The sequence below is a fragment of the Lepidochelys kempii genome, chromosome 3 (assembly GCF_965140285.1).
Source record: "Lepidochelys kempii isolate rLepKem1 chromosome 3, rLepKem1.hap1, whole genome shotgun sequence".
Lineage (NCBI taxonomy): Eukaryota > Metazoa > Chordata > Testudines > Cheloniidae > Lepidochelys > Lepidochelys kempii.
Window position 1 is genome coordinate 174,299,178 of NC_136382.1, and position 21,896 is coordinate 174,321,073.

The 21,896-nt window shown below is 42.0% G+C and overlaps 1 protein-coding gene across 5 annotated transcripts in view; it reads left to right on the forward strand.

The window, feature by feature from the left end:
- The window catches only part of PPM1B (protein phosphatase, Mg2+/Mn2+ dependent 1B), a 101,897-nt gene that overhangs the window by 44,481 nt on the left and 35,520 nt on the right, over positions 1–21,896 (forward strand). For all 5 annotated transcript variants that reach the window (XM_078852289.1, XM_078852291.1, XM_078852288.1 and 2 more), the window contains exon 2: positions 6,321–6,469. The gene's annotated coding sequence lies outside the window, so the exon portion shown is untranslated. The remainder of the gene's footprint in view (positions 1–6,320; positions 6,470–21,896) is intronic.

The following is a 21,896-nucleotide window of genomic DNA, read 5'->3' on the forward strand; positions in this document are numbered from 1 at the left end:
ATTACTGCTTGCTGTGTGCTCCACAATATCTGTGAGAGTAAGGGGGAGACATTTATGGCAGGGTGGGAGGTTGAGGCAAATCGCCTGGCTGCTGGTTACGTGCAGCCAGACACCAGGGCAGTTAGAAGAGCACAGGAGGGCACGGTGCGCATCAGAGAAGCTTTGAAAACCAGGTTCATGACTGGACAGGCTACAGTGTGAAAGTTCTGTTTGTTTTTCCTTGATGAACTCCCCCCGCCCCCTTGGTTCACTCTCCTTCCCTGTAAGCTAACCACCCTCCCCTCTCCCCTTTGATCACCGCTTGCAGAGGCAATAAAGTCATTGTTGCTTCACATTCATCCATTCTTTATTAATTCATCACACAAATAGGGGGATAACTGCCAAGGTAGCCTGGGGAGACTGGGGGAGGAGGGAAGGACAAGGCCACACTGCACTTAAAAACTGAAAAACTTAGTTACTGAATGCCAGCCTTCTGTTGCTTGGGCAATCCTCTGGGGTGGAGTGGCTGGTTGGCCGGAGGCCCCCCCACCGCATTCTTGGGCGTCTGGATGAGGAGGCTATGGAACTTGGGGAGGAGGGTGGTTGGTTACACAGGGGCTGTAGCGGCAGTCTGTGCTCCAGCTGCCTTTGCTGCAGCTCAACCAGACACTGGAGCATATTGGTTTGATCCTCCAGCAGCCTCAGCATTGAATCCTGCCTCCTCTCATCACGCTGCCGCCACATTTGAGCTTCAGCCCTCTCTTCAGCCCGCCACCTCTCCTCCCGGTCATTTTGTGCTTTCCTGCACTCTGACGTTATTTGCCTCCACGCATTCGTCTGTGCTCTGTCAGTGTGGGAGGACAGCATGAGCTCAGAGAACATTTCATCACGAGTGTGGTTTTTTTTTTCTTTCTGATCTTCACTAGCCTCTGGGAAGGAGAAGATCCTGTGATCATTGAAACACATGCAGCTGGTGGAAGAAAAAAAAGGGACAGTGGTATTTAAAAAGACACATTTTATAAAACAATAGCAACACTCTTTCAGGGTAAACCTTGCTGTTAGCATTACATACATAGCACATGTGCTTTCGTTACAAGGTCACATTTTGCCTCCCCCCACCGCGTGGCTACCCCCTCAACCCTCCCCCCTCCCTGTGGCTAACAGCGGGGAACATTTCTGTTCAGCCACAGGCAAACAGCCCAGCAGGAACGGGTACCTCTGAGTGTCCCCTTAAGAAAAGCACCCTATTTCAACCAGGTGACCATGAATGATATCTCACTCTCCTGGGAATAACACAGAGAGATAAATAGCAGATGTTGTTTGAACGCCAGCAAATATACACTGCAATGCGTTGTTGTACAGTGATTCCCAAGTACGTGCTACTGGCCTGGAGTGGTAAAGTGTCCTACCATGGAGGACGCAATAAGGCTGCCCTCCCCAGAAACCTTTTGCAAAGGCTTTGGGAGTACATCCAGGAGAGCCGCGAATGCTAAGGCAAATTAATCGTTTCACATGCTTGCTTTTAAACCATGTATAGTATTTTAAAAGGTACACTCACCGGAGGTCCCTTCTCCGCCTGCTGGGTCCAGGAGGCAGCCTTGGGTGGGTTCAGGGGGGGTACTGGCTCCAGGTCCAGGGTGAGAAACAGTTCCTGGCTGTCGGGAAAACCAGTTTCTCTGCTTGCTTGCTATGAGCTATCTAGAACCACCACCTCCTCCTCCTCATCATCATCTTCATCCCAAAAACCTGCTTCCGTGTTGCCTCCATCTCCATTGAAGGAGTCAAACAACACGGCTGGGGTAGTGGTGGCTGAACTCCCTAAAATGGCATACAGCTCACCATAGAAGCGGCATGTTTGGGGCTCTGACCCGGAGTGGCCGTTCGCCTCTCTGGTTTTCTGGTAGGTTTGCCTCAGCTCCTTAAGTTTCACGCGGCACTGCTTCGGGTTCCTGTTCTTCATGCCCTGGGAGATTTTGACAAATGTTTTGGCATTTCGAAAACTGGAACGTGGTTCTGATAGCACGGATTCCTCTTCCCATACAGGTTTCAGAGTAACAGCCGTGTTAGTCTGTATTCGCAAAAAGAAAAGGAGTACTTGTGGCACCTTAGAGACTAACCAATTTATTAGAGCATAAGCTTTCGTGAGCTACAGCTCACTTCATCAGATGCATATCGTGGAAACTGTAGCAGACTTTATATATACAGAGAGAATATGAACCAATACCTCCTCCCACCCCACTGTCCTGCTGGTAATAGCTTATCTAAAGTGATCATCAGGTGGGCCATTTCCAGCACAAATCCAGGTTTTCTCACCCTCCACCCCCCCACACAAATTCACTCTCCTGCTGGTGATAGCCCATCCAAAGTGACAACTCTTTACACAATGTGCATGACAATCAAGTTGGGCTATTTCCTGCACAAATCCAGGTTTTCTCACATCCCCCCACCCCCATACACACACAAACTCACTCTTCTGCTGGTAATAGCTCATCCAAACTGACCACTCTCCAAGTTTAAATCCAAGTTAAACCAGAACATCTGGGGGTGGGGGGGGTAGGAAAAAACAAGAGGAAACAGGCTACCCTGCATAATGACTTAGCCACTCCAAGTGCTAGCAATGCCCCTCTGCCATGTACATTGGTCAAACTGGACAGTCTCTACGTAAAAGAATAAATGGACAAATCAGATGTCAAGAATTATAACATTCATAAACCAGTCGGAGAACACTTCAATCTCTCTGGTCACGCAATCACAGACATGAAGGTTGCTATCTTAAAACAAAAAAACTTCAAATCCAGACTCCAGCGAGAAACTGCTGAATTGGAATTCATTTGCAAATTGGATACTATTAATTTAGGCTTAAATAGAGACTGGGAGTGGCTAAGTCATTATGCAGGGTAGCCTGTTTCCTCTTGTTTTTTCCTACCCCCCCCCCTCCAGATGTTCTGGTTTAACTTGGATTTAAACTTGAAGAGTGGTCAGTTTGGATGAGCTATTACCAGCAGGAGAGTGAGTTTGTGTGTGTATGGGGGTGGGGGGGATGTGAGAAAACCTGGATTTGTGCAGGAAATAGCCCAACTTGATTGTCATGCACATTGTGTAAAGAGTTGTCACTTTGGATGGGCTATCACCAGCAGGAGAGTGAATTTGTGTGGGGGGGTGGAGGGTGAGAAAACCTGGATTTGTGCTGGAAATGGCCCACCTGATGATCACTTTAGATAAGCTATTACCAGCAGGACAGTGGGGTGGGAGGAGGTATTGTTTCATATTCTCTGTGTATATATAAAGCCTGCTGCAGTTTCCACGATATGCATCTGATGAAGTGAGCTGTAGCTCACGAAAGCTTATGCTCTAATAAATTGGTTAGTCTCTAAGGTGCCACAAGTACTCCTTTTCTTCCCATACAGCGATCGGATCCCGTACCTCCCGTTCGGTCCATGCTGGAGCTCTTTTGCGATTCTGGGACTCCAGGGTCACCTCTACTGATGAGCTCTGCATGGTCACCTGCAGCTTGCCATGCTGGCCAAACAGGAAATGAGATTCAAAAGTTTGCGGTTCTTTTCCTGTCTACCTGGCCAGTGCATCTGAGTTGAGAGTGCTGTCCAGAGCGGTCACAATGGAGCAATCTGGGATAGCTCCCAGAGGCCAATACTGCCGAATTGTGTCCACAGTACCCCAAATTTGGCCCGGCAAGGCCGATTTAAGCGCTAATCCACTTATCAGGGGTGGAGTAAGGAAATCGATTTTAAGAGCCCTTTAAGTCGAAAATAAGAGCTTCATTGTGTGGATGGGTGCAGGTTTACATCCATTTAATGCTGCGAAATTCGACCTAAAGTCCTAGTGTAGACCAGGGCTAAAGATGTTATGGATAGTTTTATCCTCAAGTGAATTTTTGTTTTCAATAGATGTCCTCAATCAATACTGATTAGTTTGGAGAACTCTTGACCATTAGTTTTCCTCAGTAAAAGAGATTATAACTCTGGAGGTTGTAGTAACCGTCTGCCTCATCCTTGTCTTGTTTAGATGCAACCACATGTTGAATTACTTGATACTTTAGGCTTATCTGTGTTTAAATACTTGTAGGCCAACCAAATCTCCATCTACCTTTCAGCCTAACAATGAAAATCAAACACCCAAAAACTAATAATCAGCTCATTCCACCCATGCAGCATTTGATTACTCATATAAGGCCACCTCTGTCACTCATGTTGTTTTGCAAGAATAAAACCTGCACATTGTAGCTGTCACTCTGAGCAGGATCTGGTGACCTGTGATAGGGATGAATGTTGAGAGCATTATTGAAAAATACCACAGCTTTAGCAGCTTTTTTTTTTTTTTAATGTCCCTCTGTACCTGTTCATTTTGGATATTAATGCATAGGTAGTTTGCAGGAATTTATAGAATTAGACATCCATGGAATAAGATGGAGGTTCTCTTTTAATAAAAGTATTTTTAGAGTAATCATTTATATGCCTTGATTTTTTTAAAATTTCTGCTTACGGAATTATACATTTTTCCAGAACTGGGTTTGCATGTCTCGTTCTTTAAATTGTTGTATTTTTTTTTTGTTTGTTTTAAGATACCTACAGTTAAGTAATACCTTGGCAGTCATTTTATGTTCTGTGGTGGTTGATTTTAATTTTCTGACAGTTTAAGGGCTTTATCTCCTGAGGCAGTTTTAGGAATTTAAAGAAAAAAATCTTTGAAATCTATTAGTAGTTAGAGCATATCATATTTTGCATATTTACATGACTTGTAAATGTCCTAGTATTGTTTTACTTGTTGCCTGAATGTTTTAACAGCAATTAAGTCTTATTACAATCACCATGTATTTTTTAAGCAAAAAGAATTCTAATATGTTATTTTGGATTAATTATATTCTGTCTGCTTATGAAACGCTTTGGTATTCTAGTCTCCATGAATATTCAAAGGGAAGGATATTTAATGTATTTGCATATAATTCTTTTAAGCCTTAAAACTGAATGCTATGAAAGACTGTCTTTTATACTTCTGGTCCCACAATTTATAATTATTGATTTAGCTATAGCTGTTGAATAAGTATTTGAGAGCTTTTCCACGCATTGGTTTCTGAGGACTGGGAATGACTTTTGGGTATTACTTCTTGTTACTGTGTGTGTGTCTTTCTTGTGAATATTTCAGTAGTTAGTGCATCGAGGGTATAGCACGGGCGTTGCTTGGAGAACTCTGCTTCAGCCAGAAGCCAAAATATCCTTTCTCCTTTTTAGGAACTCCTAGTTCCAAGCAACGTAGGCAAAAATGTTTGTTGCTTTGCTAGATTGGTGCTCTGTTTCTGCACTGACACTGAACAGTGCGAGGGCTAGGCTGTGGCCACACACCCTTCACTCTGGTCATCAGAGCTGAACAGGCATTTGGGTAGTCTGCATTTGCATCCATTTTAAAGTAATGAATATTCCAGTAAATCTTGTACTCCCGCCCCCCCCATCCCGGGTGAAACTCTGGCTACTTAGCCGGATTTTTTTTTCTTGGGGCTTTTGCTGCAGTCTGGTTCCTTCCACCAGTGTACTAGTCTTGGTAACTTTTGTGGAACAGAACCATGTTTGATATAAATATATTATTTTATATTACTCATCTCTTTTCTGTTGTGAAAATGGCATTTAAAGTATTTTTGGAGTTAATTTTTTTTAAATGTATCTATCAGTTATGCAGTATTGTAGCCATGTTGGTCCCAGGATATTGGAGAGACAAGGGGGAGGTAATATCTTTTATTGGATATACTTCTGTTTGTGAGATAGACAAGCTTTTCAACTATACAGAGCTCTTCCTCAGGTCTAAGCTGACCTTAGGCTGAAATTACACATTTATTTGAGGACCCATCCCCATAGTGGTAGGCACTTTACAAACATCTAACAGAGACAGTCCCTGTCCCAAATAGTGTATAAATTAATTATATATACTCAGCTCTCTCTCTAGTGTCTCTTCCAGCAATAGCAGTTTTGTGCTTTAAAATCAAAATATACCCCATACATAGAACTCAATCCTCCTAATTCACAGGGATAAAAGTAAAGAAAGAGCTGTTGAAATATGAAAGCTGCCTTTTATCAACCTAATAACTTAAACATGCCCAAATACCACTTGACACAAACTAATCTACCAAAAACTCATATCAGCTATATTCAGTCATCAGTGAATCTTGAATGTGTAGATTAACAGGTTATACTGATATTTTTGACAACCGGGCTAGGAGTTTTAATACAACCAGTGTATCAAAAAAACAAACCCTATTCTAGTCTTAAAATTCAGTTAATTCTTTGTATACCTATCTGAGTAAATAGCTACTTTCTTTTTTTCTCTCTCTCTAGGAAATTTCAAAATAAAGCAGATGTTGCATCGTGCACTGGTATCTCAAGGTTTTCCAACTTACTCTATTCTGTACGTGTTGGCAGGAGGAATGTAAACCTAATGCTCTAGATTTAATGCTGGAGGAATTGGCTAGAGGTGCAGTTAACAGGTAAGAACAAATTCTGCCGTTTTGAGGGAGGTAAGATGGAAAGGTAACCTGAAATCTTAACTTGGTGACTAAGGTAACACTCTTTGTTGTTCAGCTGTTTCAACTTGAAATTGACTAAGGATTTATAATTTAGCATTTCTTGAAACTTGTTTTGAGTTTAATTGATATTTCTCATTCTTAAATGTAGTCGTCAATATTTTAATGTACATTTAACATTTATATCCTGGGTATATGTTGCAAACAGGTAGGTCATTTCAGCTAGACATATTTTTCTGATTGAAGGATAATTAAATTTTTGTAAAACTTCCAATGGAAAACATTTGTAGTAAGTGGAAAACTCTAATTAATCAGTACACTGGTTTCCCACTAATCCAGAATTGATGGGTTCTTGCTCTCCAATAAAGATTGTCCTCTAGCGACAACTAGTAAAAACTCTTGAAACATCTTGGCGTCACCTGGCTGAGATCAGTTTACTGTCTCCTTTCCCTTAGTGTCTCTCTTGCCTTAAATGTGGCAGTTGTGGCAGTAATGTGAAAGTTTCCTTTTTGACTCAGTTACAGAACCTTCTGTAACTTTTTTGTTAACTATCCTTCGTAAGTATATTGTAGATTCAACTGCTGAAAAACCTCTGCAAGGGGAAAGGTATCTGAGGTGTTGCGGACTTCCCCAGGTCATTGTTGCTGGTTCTCGTTGAAGTTTTTTTGTTGAAGAATTGCCACTTTTAGGTCTGTAGCTGAGTGACCAAAGAGACTGAAGTGTTTTCCTACAAAAAAATTCAAAAACAGACTCCAACGAGAGACTGCTGAATTGGAATTAATTTGCAAACTGGATACAATTAACTTAGGCTTGAATAAAGACTGGGAGTGGATGGGTCATTACACAAAGTAAAACTATTTCCAAATGTTTATTCCCTCCCCCCCCCCCCCCCGCCACACTGTTCCTCAGACATTCTTGTCATTGCTGGAAATGGTCCACCTTGATTATCACTACAAAAGGTCATCCCCCCTGCCCCCCGCTCTCCTGCTGGTAATAGCTCACCTTACCTGATCACGCTGTAGCTCACGAAAGCTTATGCTCCAATAAATTTTAGTCTCTAAGGTGCCACAAGTCCTCCTTTTCTTTTTGCGGATACAGACTAACATGGCTGATACTCTGAAACCTGTCACTGAACTTCGAATTTCCTGATTTTATGATGGTTTTTGCCATAATTTTAACTTCCATGTAGTTTGTTTTATCTACAAATTACTGATGCACAGTCAACTATAGTTACATCTTAAAATTTGCCTGGGAACTTCTTTAACTTTTTTAAAAACTGGAGTCCCAAATACTAAAGAAGAAACACAGAGAGCTTTTATGCAATATTTCTAAAGATTTGAAGATATGTAGTATGAACCTAAATCATTAAAAAAACAAAACAAAAAAATTTAACATCATTCACTGGTGCACCAAAGCAGGCAAAGTACACTAATCAGTGAAACTGGGTTTACTGGTTGTTCTGCAACTGCAGAACAGCACAAGGTAGCTGAAGCAACCTGGTGAATATCTCCTTAATTTGCAGTTGACTTACTGTTTTAGAATGCTCCGTTAGTGAGACTGGTTCCACATGAAGTGGAGCGGACACAGAGAATCCTGTCCCCAAGCCACAACTTCTGTGGACTTGAAGGGCTCCTCCTGCACATGTACATCAATTTCCCCTGCAGTGTTGCTCCAGTGTTGTGCAGTGGAGCAGATTCAGCAGTGCCACAGAGAATCTTTCATATACAGTAGCCCAAGCTAGCATGTGACCACAGAATCTTTGAAGACCAGTGACATTCAGGCCAAATAATTTTATCCTTGATCACTCTTGACATGCGTCTGGTCTCCCTCATACCACTGTCCTTGCAAGCATTAGAATTATTGCATGTAAATTAGGTGTAGAGGAAGAGGGATGTTCTTCTTTGAGTGTTTGCTCACGTCGATTCCATTCTAGGTGTGTGCGTGCCCGTATGCACCATTGTCGGAATATTTTGCCATAGTGGTAGCCGTAGGGCGGGCTCTGGTGCCATCTGGAGTCCTGCACTCATGTGCTGGTATATGAGGCACTGCTGGCCCTGTGCCCTCTCAGTTCCTTCTTACTGCCTGTGATAGTTAGATCACCTTTCCTCTTGCATTTGCAAGTGTGATAGCGGTTTCTCTGTGTTTCATTGTATATAGTTCTCAATACTTAATGTTAGTAGTTTTTATATAGGTTTAATAGTTAGAGTCCCCGTTAGGGACCTCATCCCAGAGACGAGGCAATTCCCGGTCCCCGGGCTTCAAGTCATACTCAATCTGCAACAAGCCTGTGCCTATTAGTGACCTCCATAACAACTGCCTAAAGTGTTTGGGGGAGTTGCATGTGAAGCATGTGTTGCAAAAACTTTCATCAGACTCCTCATGAAGATGAACCTCATGTTCCAGAGAGGATGGTTCTAGACTATTCTCAGTGGTAGAAGAGGACAGGACAAGGAGTAATGGTCTCAAGTTGCAGTGGGGGAGGTTTAGGTTGGATATTAGGAAAAACTTTTTCACTAGGAGGGTGGTGAAACGCTGTAATGCGTTACCTAGGGAGGTGGTAGAATCGCCTTCCTTAGAAGTTTTTAAGGTCAGGCTTGACAAAGCCTTGGCTGGGATGATTTAATTGGGGATTGGCCCTGCTTTTGAGCAGGGGGTTGGACTAGATGACCTCCTGAGGTCCCTTCCAACCCTGATATTCTGTGATTCTATGATAAGACGAGGTGAAGGTAATCCTGATAGCTCTGGCTTGGCCTCGCTAATACTGGTTCGGCATTCTGCTGAAACTCTCCATAGCAGCTCTGTTAAAACTACCGCTGAACCACACACCAAAATCTGACCACTCTGAACCTGACAGCTTGGTTGCTGCATGGTTGAATGCAGAGGGAAAGGCGTGCTCGGGTCGTGTTCAACAGGTACGGATGGGTAGCAGAAAGCCCTCCACCAGGGCGACCTACTTGGCCAAGTGGAAGTGGTTAGCATTTTGGGCCTCGGGCCAAAATCTTTTGCCTGAACAGACCTCACTCCAGTTGTTCCTAGACTATCTTCTGCATCTCAAGCTCCATGTCCTGTCACTTTTGTCGGTCAAAGTCCACTTGTCAGCTATTTCAGCCTTCCACCCTCCAGTTCAGGGCAGGTCAGTCATTGCTCAGCGCATGATGGTCCGATTTCTAAAAGTTCTGGAGTGGCTCTGCCCTCAAGTCCGTGACCCTGTCCCACCTTGGGACCTGAACCTTGTGCTGTCAGGGCTCCTGGGTCCTCCCTTTGAGCGGTTGGCTTCTTGTTCCCCCTTTCTTCTCTCATGGAAGGTCTACTTCCTGCTGGCAATAACATCAGCCCGTACCGTCTCCGAAATCAGAGCCCCTTACATCAGAGCTGCCCTACACAGTGTCCTCTAAGGACAAGGTTCAACTACAGCTGCATCCAGCCTTTTTGCCCAAGGTAGTTTCACAGTTTCCTACTAACCAGGATATATTTTTATTGGTCTTCTTTCCAAAACCTCATAAGTCAGATGAGGAGCGTAGGCTACACTCTCTGGTCATCAGGAGAACACTAGCCTTTTGTGTTGACAGGACTAAGTTGTTCCATAAGTCGATGCAACTCTTCATTGCGGTGGCAGACAGCATGAAGGCCTTCCTGTTTCTGCTCAGAGAATTTCTTCATTGATTACCGCCTTCATCAGTTTTTGCTATGAACAGGCAAACATGCCACCGCTGGTGATCATAACCACCCATTCGACCAGAGCACAAGCCTCGTCAGCAGCGTTCTGGCCCAGGCGCTGGTTCAGGACATCTGCAGGACCGCTACCTGGTCATCCATTCACATGTTCACGTCCCATTATGCGATTACCCAACAGACCCGGGATGATGCTGGCTTTGGTAGAGCAGCATTGCAAGCTGCACAACCATGAATGCCAAGCCCATCTCCGGGGATACTGCCTGTGAGTCCTAGAAGGGAATCGATGTGAGCAAGCACTCTAAGAAGAAAAACTGTTACTTACCTTTCGTAACTGTTGTTCGAGATGTGTTACTCATGTCCATTCCATTACCCGTCGTCCTACCCTTCTCTCGGAATTACTGGTATGAAGGAACAGAGAGAGCATAGGGCCAGCGGCGCCTCGTGTACCGGCGCATGAGCATGGGAATCCAGAGGGTGCCAGAACCGGCTCTATGGATACTGCTAAGGCAAAAAATTCCGACAATGGAGCATGTGGGTGCGCGCACACCTAAAATGGAAAGGACATGAGCAACACATCTCGAACAACAAGAAAAGGAGTGCTTGTGGCACCTTAGAGACTAACCAATTTATTTGAGCATAAGCTTTCGTGAGCTACAGCTCACTTCCTCAGATGCATATCGTGGAAACTGCAGCAGGCTTTATATATACACAGAGAATATGAAACAATACCTCCTCCCACCCCACTGTCCTGCTGGTAATAGCTTATCTAAAGTGATCATCAGGTGGGCCATTTCCAGCACAAATCCAGGTTTTCTCACCCTCCACCCCCCCACACAAATTCACTCTCCTGCTGGTGATAGCCCATCCAAAGTGACCACTCTTTACACAATGTGCATGACAATCAAGTTGGGCTATTTCCTGCACAAATCCAGGTTTTCTCACATCCCCCCCACCCCCATACACACACAAACTCACTCTCCTGCTGGTAATAGCTCATCCAAACTGACCACTCTTCAAGTTTAAATCCAAGTAAACCAGAACAACAGTTACGAAAGGTAGGTAACTGTTTTATTGGCTCTCTTTGTCACAGTGAGCTCTCAAGTTATTTATAGTCCATGTAATTAACAGTTGTGTATCTAATTGCTGTAATAGCTTAATTGTAACGTAATTTCTTGAGTGCAGGCTATCTTTGAAGATTGCAGTTAATTTTAACTGTGTGGAAAGTAATGAAATGCCAATGTTGTTCCATTGTTAAAGTCATTCAGGACAAAGAAAAGACTGGCATACATAAAACTGTTTAAAGGACCCAGTTCTTAATTAGTTTAAAATATAAACTAATGGATTTACTTGCAGATTATCAGACAGTTGATTCTTCACTTGGAGTAAAATGTTGTAAATTTGGAAGGGTGTACTGTATTTTTCAGACGAAACTAAAGTTGAATCCCTGCGTTAACTGCAAAATAGAATGCAACTTTAGCTATGTGATTACCAGCATTTCCATAATGTTTTTTTCTTATTATTGAACATGGAGATAAAACTTATCTCCTTTTTATAAAGTGCTATAGATGAGAAGTGATATGTAAGAAGAAGATGCTGCATGTGATACTGCATGCCCACTTACGTTAATTACCAGGTAACAGTACGGTGATTGGTGTGTAAAATCAAGTAATAGTTTTAAGTTCCTTGACTTGTTTTGCTTAGTTCAAATGCAGACAGGTGAGTAGTATTCATTTTTCTAAGAAGGACTTAAGAATAAAGTGGAATGTGTTAATCGATGTTTTATAAACTTGTTAAAAACAAACCAAAACCTTCTGGTGTATTATTAGTGCAGAGCATACTGTACTAGTTCTGGGCCAGGGATTTAAATGTTCATTTAGCTCCAAATGAAATATGTTTTCCTTTAGGAGAGTATTCTTTTCATATTGCCTGCTACCCCGAAATAAAAATATCTAATAACCTACACTGTATTTTGTGACAACGAGACTTCAGATACATTGGTTGTCACTTCCATCTTCAGTTTACAAGCATAGAGTTTTTTCTGTAGAAATGTCAGCCTTTTTTATAGTAGGAACACATGCACTTTGTAACAGGCAACTCTGGCACTGCTTGTTTTTTTCCATAGCACTAACTTATTCAAGATTACTAGCCCATGGAGTGAACTCTTCAGAGGAAGAGAATTATTCTTTCATAGCGTGTTTCCAAAAGATTGAGACTAGGCTACCCTAATTATATTAAAAGAAGGTTTGTTGTCTTTGTACGGATTGTAAATCATCAGAGCATTAATTTACTTCAGAATAGTTTATTTGAAACTCACAAGTTATCTGAAACTTACTGATCAATAAATACATCAAAGATTTACTGTTGATAGTAGCTTTTCAAACCTGTACCTGATGATTTAAGTACACTTTTTGCCTTGCAGCAAAACATCCTATAAGCAGGTTGTTTTTTTTTTTTCAGCCTCTTAACTCTGAATATATGTGGAAAGCAACATGCAGGTATTTTCTTTAAACATAAGGTTAACAATTCTTTTCCATTCTTCCCTTCCCCCTCCAAATACCTAAACCAAAAAGCCTCACCAAGAATATGCTGTAACTAAATAACAATAATTGGTTCTCTGTCATAACATTATATAACTAGTAATTGGAGATAGGGATGGAGATTAGTAATTTTGCTCTTCTTCAGTGGAATTGCAAAATGCATGGGGCCATCCATTGTAATGTTACTTTCCTCATTGATTTCACCTTGGCTCTCATCTCCTGATGAAGGTGTCTTCAGGAGCTCCCAAAATCAGTGCACTCTTCCACATGAATCAAAATATTTTCCTTTTTATTTTTTCCTAAATCTTTCTAAATGTCTCCCCCAATCCATTAAATAGTGCCTAGGTATTGTAGAAGCATTTTTTGTAGCTCATGGCCATTAAAAAAAAAAAGTCAGTTTCCAAGACTACCATTTTCTGCAGGTAACCATCTGGAGATCCTTTAGTGAGATCTAGAAGGCCTCCCCTGTCAGGGATTCCTGCTTCTTCCATCAGTTTGATGGCAACCTGTTTGATTCTGCCTAAACAAGGTCTTTTGTAAGATCTGTAAAATGTTGCAATTTGGCATCTCTTCATATTTTTACTGAACATTGTATATATGGGTATAGTAACCTCAACCTTCCATAACAACTGTAAGTGGTCTGACTTGCTGAAAGAATACTTCCAATTGGCATATGTGTGTGGCAAAATTCAACAGTTACAAGACAGGCAGAATTTCAGCTTATATATTTTCTCATCTTATACATTTCTCTGTAGTTCTATATCTTCACAGTTTATATATAATGAGTTTTTGTTATTCAAGCCTGGATAGAAATTCCATGCTTGAATAATAAAAGTATAGCAGTAGGAATATACTACTGATCACCTGACCAGGATGGTGACGGTGACTGTGGAATGCTCACAGAGATCTGAGCATTTCTGGCTATAAAACCTGAAAACCCAGTAATAATGTGGGAAATCAGTTATCCCCATATTGACTGGATAGACATCACCTCAGGACGAAATGCAGAGATAAAATATCTAGACACCATTAATGACTACTTCATGGAGCAGCTTGTCCTGGAACTCCAATGGAAGAGGCAGTTCTTGATTTAGTCCTAAGTGGTGGAGTACAGCATCTTGTCCAAAAGGTGAGAACTGCTTGGTAGTAGCGACCATAATGTAATTAAATGTGACATCTGTGTAGGGCAGAAAATACAGAAGAAACCCATCACACTGGCATTTAACTTCAAAAAGAGGAATTATGGAAAAATGAGGAAGCTAGTTAAATGGAAATTAAAAGGAACACTCACAAGAGTGAAGTGCTTGCAAGCTGCATGGAAACTTTTTAACAACACTGTAATAGAGACTCAAACTAAATGTATACCCCAAATTAATTAAAACAATAAGAGGACCAAAAAATGCCACCATGGCTAAACAACAGAGTAAAAGAGGTGGTTAGAAGCCAAAGGGCATCCTTTAAAAATTGGAAGTCAAATGCCACTCAGGAAAATAGAAAGGAGTATAAACTGTAGCAAGTCAAGTGGCAGGCCAAAAAAAAACTTGACAAGCAACTAGCAAAAGACATGAAAACTAACAGCAAACAAATTTTTTAAGTACGTCAGAAGCAGGAATCCTGCCAAACAATTAGTGGGGCCACTAGATGATCAAGGTGCTAAAGGAGCACTCAAGGAAGACAAGCCCATTGTGGAGAAGCTAAAAGAATTCTTTGAGTCAGTGTTCACTGCAGAGAATGTGATGGTGATTTCCATGCCTGAGCCATTCTGAGCCAAATTGTCTCACTTCGTCCCCGCTGTGCCTCTTCCTGCCCTGTTCTGCCTCCTCTCCCGAGCACACCCCACCGTCGCTCCGCCTCTTCCTGCCCCACTCCTCTCCCTACCCCTCAGTGCCGTCTGCATGCTGCTGAACAGCTGGTTACTGGTGGGCGGGAGGGGGTGTGGAGGGGGAGGAGCTGGCTGGTGGGACCGCTGGTGGTTGCTGAGCACTATTTTTTTCCCATGGGTGCTCCAGCCCTGGAGCACCCATGGAGTCAGCGCCTATGCTTGGAGTCAGCGTGAATAGTTCTCTGAAAACATCTGCACAATGTGCACCAACAGTCAAAAAGCTAACAGCATGTTAGGAACCATTAGGAAAGGGATAGATAATAAAACAGAAAAATCATGCCATCAAATAAATTCATGGTATATACCCACCTTGAATATTGTGTGCAGTTCTGATCAGACTCTCTTAAAAAACATGTATTAGAATTGGAAAAAGTACAGAGAAGGTCAGGTTCTTTATGAGGAGAGATTAAAAGGACTGGGACTGTTTCTCTTAGAAAAGAGATAGAGGTCTACAAAATCATGAATGGTGTGGAGAAAGTGAATAAGGAGGTGTTATTTACTGCTTCACATAACACAAGTACCAAGGGTCACCCAATGAAATTAATAAAAAGCAAATTTAAAACAAGCATAAGGAAGTACTTTTTCACACAACATACAGGCCATGTCTACACTAGCACTTACATCCACAAAACTTTTGTCTTTCAGGGTGTGAAAGAACCCTGTCTGATGAGCAACATAAGTTTTGCCGGCATAAGTGGTCATGTGCACAGCACTATGTTGGTGCCGCTCGTAGAGCTAGTTTTATAATGTCGACAGGAGAACTTTCAGAGTAACAGCCGTGTTAGTCTGTATTCGCAAAAAGAAAAGGAGTACTTGTGGCACCTTAGAGACTAACCAATTTATTTGAGCATAAGCTTTCGTGAGCTACAGCTCACTTCATCGGATGCATACCGTGGAAACTGCAGCAGACTTTATATATACACAGAGAATATGAACCAATACCTCCTCCCACCCCACTGTCCTGCTGGTAATAGCTTATCTAAAGTGATCATCAGGTGGGCCATTTCCAGCACAAATCCAGGTTTTCTCACCCTCCACCCCCCCACACAAATTCACTCTCCTGCTGGTGATAGCCCATCCAAAGTGACAACTCTTTACACAATGTGCATGACAATCAAGTTGGGCTATTTCCTGCACAAATCCAGGTTTTCTCACATCCCCCCCACCCCCATACACACACAAACTCACTCTCCTGCTGGTAATAGCTCATCCAAACTGACCACTCTCCAAGTTTAAATCCAAGTTAAACCAGAACATCTGGGGGGGGGGGGTAGGAAAAAACAAGAGGACACAGGCTACCTTGCATAATGACTTAGCCACTCCCAGTCTCTATTTAAGCCTAAATTAATAGTATCCAATTTGCAAATGAATTCCAATTCAGCAGTTTCTCGCTGGAGTCTGGATTTGAAGTTTTTTTGTTTTAAGATAGCAACCTTCATGTCTGTGATTGCGTGACCAGAGAGATTGAAGTGTTCTCCGACTGGTTTATGAATGTTATAATTCTTGACATCTGATTTGTGTCCATTTATTCTTTTACGTAGAGACTGTCCAGTTTGACCAATGTACATGGCAGAGGGGCATTGCTGGCACATGATGGCATATATCACATTGGTGGATGTGCAGGTGAACGAGCCTCTGATAGTGTGGCTGATGTTATTAGGCCCTGTGATGGTGTCCCCTGAATAGATATGTGGGCACAGTTGGCAACGGGCTTTGTTGCAAGGATAAGTTCCTGGGTTAGTGGTTCTGTTGTGTGGTATGTGGTTGTTGGTGAGTATTTGCTTCAGGTTGCGGGGCTGTCTGTAGGCAAGGACTGGCCTGTCTCCCAAGATTTGTGAGAGTGCTGGGTCATCCTTTAGGATAGGTTGTAGATCCTTAATAATGCGTTGGAGGGGTTTTAGTTGGGGGCTGAAGGTGACGGCTAGTGGCGTTCTGTTATTTTCTTTGTTAGGCCTGTCCTGTAGTAGGTAACTTCTGGGAACTCTTCTGGCTCTATCAATCTGTTTCTTTACTTCTGCAGGTCTCTCCCATTGGTGTTACGTGACTAAACAACTGCTCTTATAGCAGCACAGTTGTTTTGGTACAGGAATAAGTTGCTCTGTGTGTGCCGCTATAAGCTTGTAAGTGTAGACATGGCCACAGTCAACCTGTGGAACTTGTTGCCAACAGATGTTATGAAGGCCAAAAGTATAACTGGGTTAAAAAAAGAATTAGATAAGTTCATGGAGGAAAACTCCATAAATGGTTATTAGCTCGTATCGTCAGGGACACAACCCCATACTCTGAGTGTCCCTAAACCACTGACTGCCATAAATTGGAATTGAGATTGGGTGACTGGATGGATCACTTGATAATTGCTCTGTACTGTTCATTCCCTCTGAAGCATCTGGCACCGACCACTTTTGGAAAACAGGATACCAGGCTAAATGGGTTATTAGTTTGACCCAGTGTGACCATTCTTGTGTTCTTATAAGTTTATTTATAGGACTGAGTTGGCCTAACAAATAGTTAAGAATAGCCTCACACTTAGTTACATAGTGATGACAATTAAGATTTATTAAAAAAACTGGGTTAATCTTGTTTATTTGTTCAGCCTGCTAAAAGTATGAAAAACTTGTTGATAAGAAAACCCATTTCTGCAGGTCCTGGGAAATTTGTTTAGTTAGTTTCTTTTTATTATGGAGTCTAATTTAAAGCGTCAAAACAAAAACATCTCAGTGGGGAAAATAAGAAAAATTAAGAGTCTCTTGATCAGACAGCTTCCTGAGATGTCAGTTCTTTGGCTCAGTTGGCATGAGTTGCTCTGTGTGTGTTTTTACACTATTGAGCAGCAGTTTTATAACTGAAAATCAGACTCTATTTCAGATAAGAATATAAACATGATGATGTAGACAGGCTGAGCAAAACACTGCACTGGTATGTCACACTAATTTGCAAGTTACAAGTAATTTGAGGCTTACAGTCTCAATTTCTGTGTATCCAGTTTCCTTGTTTATGATATGCTAGTTAATAGCTTTTATATATGAGGGTCATTGTATTATGTCTACAAAGAGTAACAGTAAATATGACATACTGATCCCTGTGTCACTTGTTTTTATGTAAAGTTGAATTGCATGCAGTCGCTGTGCTGTGTGCCAAACTTTTAAATTGATAGCACATACCTGCATTTTAGAAGCTGGAGGTACTCTTGGGACTTCTGGCATGTGGGGAATTACTGGAGGCTGTTTGGAATTGTGGGATAAATGTATTAGCTGCCTATTTCTGCTCAAATAATCTGTGGTGAAATAACTAAGGAGTTTGACTTTTTAAATTGTCAACTTCAGTTAACACCCTATTAGAATGAATGGGGCAGTTTCATAGTTGTTGTTCTCTGAATGCTTGTTCATGTCCATTCCAGTGTAGGTGTGTGCTCACCTAGAGCACCGCTGCCAGAAAGTTTTTCCGTCAGTGGTATCCATTGGGTTGACTCTGGTGCTCCCTGGAGTCACACATTCATAGCGTCGGGATAGAGGGCCATGCCGACCCACTGCCACCTCAGTTCCTTTTTACCACTTGGGATGGTCGCTGGAATTACTACTCGTTCTTGCCTCTGCAAGTACTCCTCAGTGGACTTTTCTCTCTCTTATTGTATATAGTTGATTTTAGGAATTATGTTTTCAGTTATTAGTAGATAGTTAGGAGTTAGTGAACCCCACTAGGCAGGGTTAACTCTGCCCAGCACCGGGGCATGCCTTGGTCTCTGAGATTTAAGCCTTCTCACCTGTGCCAGGAGGCACTTTGCTTATGGGAATTTTGCGTGACCCACTTTTTTCACCTCAAGGCCTCCAACTCATGGCCTGGAAGCTCCATGGCTGAACCCCTTGGAACTAGTATGCTCTGAACCAGTTCAAGAAGTTCTTTTAGGAAGCAGAAAGCTGTCCACTAGAGCTACATATGTGGCAAAGTGGAAAAGCTTCTTGATCTGGTCTGCGGTCATCAGTGCCATTCTGGACTACTTGCTACACCTGAAGCAGCAATGGCTATCTGTGTCATCAATTAGAGTCCACCTGGCTGCAGTTTCGCCGTTTCACCCATGGGTAAATGGCCTGTCCGTTTTTACAAACTCTATCTGTAGTCGTTGTCTCAAGGGGTTTGACAGACTGTATCCCCAGGTACAACAACCAGTCCCACCCTGGGATCTCAACCTGGTATTGTTATGGCTCCTGGGTCCTCCATTCGAACCATTGGCAACATGTTCTCTGCTCTTCTTGTCCTGGAAGGTGGCCTTCCTGGTGACTATTATGTCCCAGAAGGGCCTCGGAGATTAGGACCATTATTTCAGAGCCTCCATACACAGTATTCTTCAGGGACAAGACCCGGCTGTGCCCTCACCCAGCCTTCCTCCCAAAGGTGGTTTCACAATTCCATAGTAACCAGGATGTATTCCTTCCAGTCTTCTATCTGAAACCACATGCCAGAAACAGGAACAGCGACTTCATTCCCTGGATGTCAGACATGCACTTGCCTTCTATGTAGAAAGGACTAAATCATTCTGGAGAACTTCTTAACTCTTTTTGTGGCAGTTGCACACAGGATGAAGGGTCTCTCAGTCTCAGCCCAGAGAATTTAATCATGGATCATTTCCTATATTTACATATGCACCTGGCAAAAGTCCCTGCTCCTGCCTGAGGGTGCATTCCACAAAGGCCTAAGCATCTTCACCTGCATTCATGGCACAGGTTCCTATCCAGGACATCTGTAGAGCGGGCAACGTGGTCTTCAGTCCACACTGTTGCGTCTCACTATGCCGTCAGTCAGCAGACTGGAGATGATGCTGAGTTTGGCAGAGTAGTGCTACAGTCTGCTTGTCAATGAACTCCGAATCCTCCCCCACAGCTACACTGGAATGGACATTTTCAACATACCTCGAAGAACAATCGTTACAGAAGATCCGTAACTGATTTTTCATGCTATCTTCATATTCAGGACGACACCATTGTGTTGATTACATGTTTGTAGTTAGTTTCACAGCCATAGTAGAAAGATTCATTTTAAAAAATGAAGGCTTAGATTCTGGAGCACATATTTTTGACAAGGGATTGATTTCTCTTCAAATTGCACATCTGAGGAGTACACAGCCTTGTGTATACAATAGTAGAGCACATGCCCGCTTAAACAAAACCATGTTTTTCTTCCTTGTTCATATTAAAACATTCCCTTTCACTTTTTAATAGCCACTCAAAGGAAAGGAACTTACTATGTTTAAAGTTTGGACTACCTCATCAATCATTGCTCTACATCAAAGCAGAGGATTAATCTGCGAGAGGATTTGCTGAGAATTTCTACATTATATAACAAAACCCTTTCATTAACTTTTAATAAAATATGAGTTTTGCCAGTCTGATGATAGTAGAAGGTTGAAAATTGTATTACTGTCTTGAAGTCAAGTTGGAAAAAGAGCATTACTATTAATATTACATGCAAAAAACTGTTAAGAGACCATTAATGTTGCAAAGTCAAGCACTCAAAAATTAGTAAACTCAGAATTAATGAATTCTGCCTTGTTATGTATATTGCTTAACACCACAAAGTCTGATTCAGCCTGGGATATAATTCTGTTCTCCTGAATCCAAGTCTAGCACTTAGTTGTAAGAGAACATTTTTCTCAGCTTGCAAATGTCTCATTCATCATTCATTCTGTGCACTGAATAATGGGGCTCTGCAGAGCAAATTATATGTGGTAATTACAGACTGTATCATAATGCATATGCCAAAATGGAGATATGTTAGTTACACAAGCAACTTTAATGGAGTTTCCTAACGCTTTTGTGTGCTTGATTTTTCAACTTCAGTATTTAACATTTTGTATATCAACTTTCTATACATTAAAAAAAACCAAACTAAAAATTAGAATCCATCATGTGGAACCATATAGATCCCACTGCATGTGTCGTTAGCAGTGTTAGTACCCAAGACCTTTAGGTACCTGTCACAAATTCTTAGAACTTGAGCTAAAATAGTAATTGGTAGCAGCAATAAGCAATTGTCTTCCATGTGGGAGGACCTGCTATTGGAAGGGAATGCAAAACCCACTTCAATGGATTGCACAACTATTTGCTAGACAGCGGAACAGTATTGGCAATCAAGATTCTATTTCAGGCTCAAGGGCAGAATGGACTAGAGGATAGAGCAGTGGTTATAGACAGAACATCTGAACCCACAGATTTGGCATGTTCGTTCTGAAAGACAGTTTGGTTAAATGGGCCTTTCATATTAGAGCTGTAGGTTTTTACCTAGTCGTGCCAGTACTCATCTTGTGCAATCTGTTATCCCATCTGTGAAATGGGGGTGAATGATGATTGTTTGTGTCTTGAGAGGGATATGAATGAGCCCTGGTTCAATAATAAGACACATGAAGGGCGCAATTAGTACTTGGTAGTGGAAGAGTTGAAACTAAACTTCACGGTTGCCTCCTAGGTTCTAATCCAGTGCTTTTCAGCCAAAGGTTATTTTTCAGCTACTGCTTTGCCTCGCTACAATACAGGGTCATGTAAGGGACTCCATAAGGATAGAAAACATGCTCAATGCTTAGGGAGTTCCAAGGGAGTCAGAAGTTCAAAGATTTTAGCAGCTGACCTCGAACCAGCTCTGTTAAGCATGTACCAATGGAAATTTTTCAGGGCCTTAATTGGCCAAATCTGGATAAAAATTTTTATGGGGCCAGCAAAAGACCTCTCTTGAGCCCCAAGACTTTCCCTGTGCCAAATTTAAGGCTTTTGCTCCTAAGTATGGCATTTCTAGACCTCTTCAGGATGCCTGGAAATAAATTAATTTTGGAAACACTACCTATTTCCTCCTAATTTTATAGTTGAAAACCATTGCACGATTTTTGCTGATGGCAAAAACAACCATAGAAACTTTCAGCCAGAAATGTTAGTTTGACAAAGTTGTAAGCAATTGAAAACAAGGAATTTTATTGGAAAACGTTAGGAAAGCACAACTATATTTTATAACTGTAACTATTGCGACCTGCTCTGCCTATAATGCAGGATCAAACTTGATGGATCTTCTATGGCTTTGTCTTTACAATTAATACACACACAACTTAGTTGTGAACCAGTTATGGTGGTTGTACACACCACATATCTGACAAACCCTTGTGGCTGTTTGGTGACAGTGGTTGTGTTGTGAAAGGGTAGTTGAGTGGGTGAATTATAGAAAGGCAATTAACGGGATTGATGGAAGACTGGTTTTGCTAGAGGAGCAGAGTTAAGGGTTGTGGGTATGTGATCTATAAGTGGGGAGATAGGAAAGTGTA